We start from the raw sequence: 7,336 nt of genomic DNA, 5'->3' as shown, positions 1-7,336 counted from the left end.
CAAATGACGTGAGAAATAACTTTAAATAGAAAAAAGTCCGGAATCGACCCACCCTAACGTACACGGCTGTCCCGGAAGGACGGCCATTGTTCATAACCACTATAAAAAATTTCAGTATCACATGAGGGCACCTTGAGGTGGATGCCTGAACTCGTCTCTAGGCTTTGAACTTGTGACAGCTCTACTCTAGGTTGTGGAGTAGGTGCAATTGCTTTAATTAATTTCAATTGATCGGAGATCATAGCTTTCGTCTCTTCGTACTGGTCTAAGCAGTTTTCATATTTGGAGTATGCTGAAGACTTGAAATTTTCAGGTAGATCTGATTCGTCAGATTCGACAATTGCGTCATACGCAGCTTGGAGACGAACTGTCCTGAATCGGTGAAGAAGAAAATCGAGTGCAGTATCGAATTAGACTGTCACTCTCAGCAATAAATTTAGTATATGAAATGTCTTTCAGCTTATTTTGCTTTGTAGCACCTTGCTTTGAGCGTGTAGCATTAGCAATTGTACAAGGGCTCTTTTCTTCTGAAATCATTTTTTGTACTTTTTGATATTGTATTGGTTTAGATTCCTTAAAATCTCCGTTCATTTAGATAATATGATAAAATTGAAAATATGACAAAAAAAAAAAAGTATTCTCTCAGTGTACTTCTGATAATAATAAGTACGTGTGAATTCTTTAAGATAAAAAGTTTTTATTGTTATTGTTGTATACGCATGTATCAAATAACGAACGCGTATTTCGTTTTCCTTATACTCGGTGCTTATGTATTTAGCTACTAGTTTGTTCTTGTTTTTTATTTTATTTAATGTTTCGTACTCGTTAGTAAATACTTGCGTATACGATAATGCAAAAGAAAGGTTGATGACCTTTGTATATGACTTTGCACAATATGTGCGTGTTTATGTGCATACGTAAGATGCTAAAAATTTATTTATTTGGTTGCTTGTGCTTTAACAAGATCAGAGGTATTGCTGGACAGGTGCCGATTTGGTATTTGAATATATTTTAAATTGTTTAATAAACTAAAATTTCGCATTTACCACTTTATTTTTTCGAAATTTTGTAAAATTTGTGAAATTTTAATTTAATTTTGTACCCTATGTACGTTGTATATACCGGCATAGGCAAATTGTATGCCGTATGTATGTGTGTATATTATTTGCCGTACGGATAACGCGGGAATAGATAAATCTGTGAAGTGTAGGTTTGCACTTTTGTTAATATTATATGTAAAATTTTAGTAATGTTGTTTAGACATACATGTGGGTGTATGTCGCATTAATTGTTTCTTACTTTGTTTCGGTATGTAATAGGTATGTGCATATGTAAGTGGTGACTTTTGTGCATATACATATGTATGTATGTTTGGTTTTGTTCTTTTTCTTTTCTCTTTTAAATTTCGCAATTGCACAGCTTTCATCGCACCTTTTTTATATTTATTATTTTTTTCTTAAAAAAAAAATTTTTTTTCGATGTGTACTATATATGTAGTGTGTGTGTGTGTGTGTATGTCACCTCACGGAACTTTTTTTTTTAAATATTTTTTTTTATATTTGTATATATTATTTCACTTTCAGATTATTTTGCCGCTTGAATATCTTTTTTTTCCAAATAGTGCAGTTCTTTGCGGCTCGAAAGACCACTGTTTAAAGTGGCGATGTATGAATAGGTGCCCACTTCAATTTCGTCTTTGACACACTTACCACTTTCTCTTATTGAAATAAAACACCCGGTTAACTTCTAAGGGGAATTCAAGATAGATTCACTTCAATTTTTTTTTCTTTCTAATTTGTTTACAAATGTGGAAAATGACGTTACTTTTAATTAGAATGGGGGGATTGGGCGGCTTATCTCATTCAACTAACTGCAGTGTCCATATAAAGGAGCGCAAATTCGGTGTGAAATTCGTGGTGGGAGAAAGACTCCGTCGTCGTGTTCTGCCATTCACCCCGGTAGATGAACGTCTCGCCACGATCCGCATGAAAGCGAAGTTCTTAAACATATCGCCGATTTGCGCCCACGCCCCAACGAAAGAGAAACACGTCTATTACCCCTTTTGCAGCCGAGCCCCCCGCACCCGCCTCCGTGCAGAATAAAACGCACGTCAACAAATTCAAGGAAGGTTTGACATCGAGAAGCTGCAATCACAACAGAAAGCCGAACGATTTTCTACTCGGCGTGCAGTCCTGCTCTTTGAGAGCACTCGTCAACATTTCAATACAGCTGCAAACGAAACCATAGGTTTTCGGAAAGTGCAGAATAACAGCTGGTACGACGKRGAGTGTCGTGTCGCAGCGGAGAGAAAACAGGCTGCCTACCTTGAAACGTTACGATCGACTACAACACGTGCGGGATGGGATAGATACCGAGAGTTGAAGAGGGAAGCGAGACGCATTTTCAGACAGAAAAAGAAAGAGGCCGAAATGCGTGAGTACGAAGAACTTGATAAGCTGGCCGWCAGGGGTAATGCTCGAAAATTCTACGAAAAAAGCGGCGGCTTACAGAAGATTTCAAGACCGAAGCAGACTCTTGTATCTAGAACCCCCTAAGGTGATCTAGTCACCGATGCCCAGATCATACTTAAATTATGAAGGAAACACTTTTCCAGCCTGCTGAATGGTAGAGAACGTACAACGCCAGGAGAAGGCGAACCCGATTCCCCAATCGATGACGATGGAGCAGACGTACCATTACCCGACTATGAAGAAGTTCGAATAGCAATTACTCGTCTGAAGAAGAACAAAGAAGGGGGCCGATGGACTGCCGACCGAGCTATTCAAACACGGCGGCGAAGAACTGAATTTGCCCAATTCACAAAAAAGAAGATCCCATAATCTGCGCCAACCCGAGAGGGATAAGCCTCCTCAACATCGCATATAAGGTTCTATCGAGAGTATTGTGTGAAAGATTAAAGCCCACCGTCAACAAACTGATTGGACCTTATCAGTGTGACTTCAGACCTGGAAAATCAACAACCGACCAGATATTCGCTATGCGCCAAATCCTGKAAAAGACCCGTGAAAGGAGAATCGACACTCACCACCTCTTCGTCGATTTCAGAGCTGCTTTCGACAGCACGAAAAGAAGCTGCCTTTATGCCGCGATGTATGAATTGGGTATCCCCGCAAAACTTATACGGCTGTGTAAACTGAGAGCAACACTAAAAGCTCCGTCAGAATCGGGAAGGACCTCTTCGAGCCATTCGATACCAAACGAGGTTTCAGACAAGAGGACTCCCTATCGTGCGACTTCTTCAATCTGCTTCTGGAGAAAATAAGTCGAGATGCAGAACTAAACCGAGAAAGCACAATCTTCTGTAATAGTGTACAGCTGCTAGCGTATGCTGATGATTGATAGCATTGTCCTCAACACCCGCTCCGTTAATTCTGCTTATTCCAAAATGGATAAGGCAGCGAAGCAAATGGGTCTGGTGGTGAACGAAAGCAATACGAAATATCTCCTGTCATCACACAAACATTCGTCGCACTAGCGATGAGGCACCCTGTTACTGTTGACACTCATAAATCGAAGATAATTTTTCTATCTTGGAACCATTATTAATACCAACAATAACGTCAGGCTCGGAAGCCAACTTAGAATAACTCTCACCAACAGGTATAACTTGAGACTGAGTAGGGAAGTGAGAAGTAAAGTTTTCTCTCGACGAATAAATACCAAATTATATAAGTCATTCATATGGTGCAGAATCATGGACGATGATAATATCTGATGATGGCCATGGCGAATATCGCATTCGATGGCGCGATAAGCTCTATGAGATATATGACGAAATTGACATCGTTCAGCGGATTAAAAGACAGTTGCTACGCTGGTTAGGTCATGTCTTGGGTTATAACCGCCTAAACGGTTTCTATGCCAGTAAAAAAAGAAAAGGATAAAACTGTGGAGCTAATACTTCACTTTTGTAATCGGTGAAATAGTTATAGATTTATTGCACTATATATACTTGATTAAGGATACAAAATTAAAATTAAAGTTTGTTTTTATTTTAACAAAATTATAATTTGATATTATAAGTTTTATGCCGAAGATGATTTGACGGTGCTGGTGATCGAAGTTTCGCGCTTCGGTATCAAAAATGTAGAAATCGCGGTTGAATAGCGTAGGTATTGACGCGACAATGTCGAATTGTCCGCTTTTCCGTTGCCCATCCTTTTTATTGAGTGGGTTGGCATACAGATGTGTTGAGTTGTGCTGTAGTGTCATCAGCTGTGGTGAATTGCGATGTAGCATTAGCATGCGCCAGTTTTACCGAATAGAGGGGGTGGATACTTAACTCAACAAAACCTTTATATGTATGTGGAATGGACAAGGATACAATCCAAATTCACCCATTTTCACAGTGTGGATAGGGATGCTAAAAAGATTTGCGTTGTGCGAATATGGCCATTATAGCTAGAATGGTTTAGAAGATATCTACATTAAATCTATTACGGGCTGAAACCACGCCTACTTCGTAAGAATTTCCAATYTTGTTATTATACATATGTCTTAATTTCCGGCTTAGTTATGGCAATTTATCAGATTTTGATTAATGATATTTTGTGGACGTGGCAGTGGTCTGATCACGTTCATACGTTTTTAGGCGATACAAACAACCACGAACAAAACTATTATATAGCCCTGACAGACGAGCAAAATTAATGCGCCTTAAGCAACGCTAATACAAATTGAAATTTTATGGTGGCAGACGGCAGACTTGTGCATTTAGACAGCTGATAGTGAAATTAGTTTATTTATTANTTATATTTATAATTATTGTTGAGAAGAGAGTTGTACATTTATAATCTTACGAAACATCCTGTATATTATTAGAATTACAGATGTCATTATGAATAGGAGCTAAGTTCATTATTTAATAAACTTCCTTCTTCCGTTTTATACCGTCGCCTAGTCAATTTAACCCATCAATAAATAAATCCGGGTAAAAAAATGTTCTGTGCGTTAATTAAATATATTGACCTTTGATTTGGAATATATTTTACAATTTAAATAATGTCGAACGTTTTTTCGGTACCCGTCGAACGACTTCGCCGTCGTGAAAATTTTGATGTCTGGAAATGCCAGACCAAATCATATTTGGTCATAAAGGGCCACTGGAAAATGGTGCAGAATGGTTTGCCTGGCACTGCAACTGAAGCTGGTCGTGATGCTAATGAAAAAGCACTAGCTGAAATTACGATGTTGGTGGAGCCAAATAATTTCGATCACTTTGTAGATAAAACATCAGCTAAAGACGCCTGTAAAGCACTGATGGAAGCCTATGAAGATAAAGGTTTGACGCGCAAGGTGGAGCTGTTGAAGCAATTGGTACAACTCAAGCTGTCAGACTGCGAGACTATGCAAGATTATGTAAACTCAATGATAATGATTGCATTTAAAGTGAGAAACCAAGGTCTAAAAATTGACGACGAACTAACCGCATCACTCATGTTAGCTGGGTTGCCCAATGACTTTCAAGCGCTAGTGTTCGCTGTCGAAAACTCCAAGAAAACTCTCAACGAAGATGCTGTGAAAAATCTACCTTTACAAGATGCGAAATGTGATGCAAAGTAAGGTGCCGAAAATGCTCTTTATAGAAAGGCAAAAACATTTTCAAAAGTTCGCTGTCATTCGCGCAAGCAACTAGGGCACATAAGCAAAAACTGTCGTAAGAAATAGTGAACAACAAGCAAAAACAAAAAAAATCAGGTTCTTTTAGCTTATCGCTTTATGCTAATATGCACAACAACGAAGACTATTATGTCGATTCCAGCTGTTCTCAACATATGGTAAAAAGCAACGAATGCATGACAAATAGAAAACTCGCGATAAACAAGAGAGTAATTGTCGCTGACAACAACAAAATTGATGTTGAATGCACTGGCGATGTTCAACTCTCTCTAGCTATTAAACATAAGAATGTTAACGCAACTATCAAAAATGCTGAGTACGTTCCTAGTTAATGTGCGAATTTTCTTTCGGTGAGTGAAATGACAGGCAATGGGAAAAAACTACATTTTAAAGACAATTGGTGCAAAATATTAAACGAGGACAAACTACTAATTGGAACTGCGAGCAAAATAAATGGTATTTATCGTCTGAACTGTGTGCAACAAGATAATATAACTTATGGCATAGGCGCTTAGGTCATGTCTGTCGCGAAAGTGACGCAGCCATCGAAAATGCTTCGGAAGGTGTTAAAAYTACAMCCAGTGGTAACAAATGTGTGGTTTGCATAAAAGGTAAGCAGACCAGAGCGTCACACARTGAAAAAGGGCAGCGTGCTGAACAACCTTTGGAAATAATACATAGTGATGTAATGGRTCCATTAAATGTTAACTCATTTTCTGGTGCGAGCTATTTGTTAACGTATTCCAGAAAAGTGTTTGTTATCCCAATTAAATCGAAAGCAGCTGTCTTCGATGAATTTGTAAAATTCAAAGCAATGGTGGAGAATCAATCTTCGAAATATATAAAAGTTCTCCGAACGGACAATGGTCGCGAATATATATAGTAAATGAAGTGTTCAACAAATATCTTTCGAAATATGGCATTATTCATCAGAAAACGACACCCTACACAACCGAAAAAAATGGCGTTGCAGAGAGGCTAAATCGGACAATAACGAAAAAATTCAGATGCATGCTGCTAGATGCAAATTTGGCGAACAGATCCTGGGCTGAGGCTGCTGTTACGTACACCATGCAGAGGTAACAATCTGAGTCCGGAAGAGTTGTGGTCAGCAAAAAGAGCAAACTTGAAACACCTCAAAGTATTTGGTTGTAAGGCAATGGTTCACGTAGCCAAAAAAAAACGCAGTAAGTTGAAATCTAAATCTCGAGAATGTATTCTCGTAGGCTACAGTATGAATCAAAAGCATACAGATTGTATGATTCTGTAGCGAAAAATATTATTGTTAGCTGTGATGTAGTTTTTTATTGAAAATCAAATTAATCAAAATCCTTCAGCTATAGATGCAAAGACAGATACGGTTAATTTATGGTTACCAGAGCCAACTTCCGTTGCCGATTCAGAGGGGGAATATGTGAAAGAATTACCAACAGAAGATGGTAGTGGAGTAACAGTCATTCGCATACAGAAGGGAATCATGAATCAACAATGGAGCGCAAAAAAATAACAGATTTGGACCATGAAGGAGTCCGTCGCTCTGAGGGATTGCGGAATATGTTACGAGCAAATTATAATCTCTGCGTAACTGAACATGTATCATCAGATCCAAACACTGTGGACGAAGCGATGGCAAGCCAACCCCATAAACTTTGGCAATATGCAATGTGTGAAGAAATTGAATCTCATGATATCAATG

Source organism: Bactrocera latifrons, unplaced genomic scaffold, assembly GCF_001853355.1.
Source record: "Bactrocera latifrons isolate USDA-ARS-PBARC rearing strain unplaced genomic scaffold, ASM185335v1 scaffold_1120, whole genome shotgun sequence".
Classification (NCBI taxonomy): Eukaryota; Metazoa; Arthropoda; class Insecta; order Diptera; family Tephritidae; genus Bactrocera; species Bactrocera latifrons.
Note: the sequence above shows the minus strand (reverse complement) of the source record.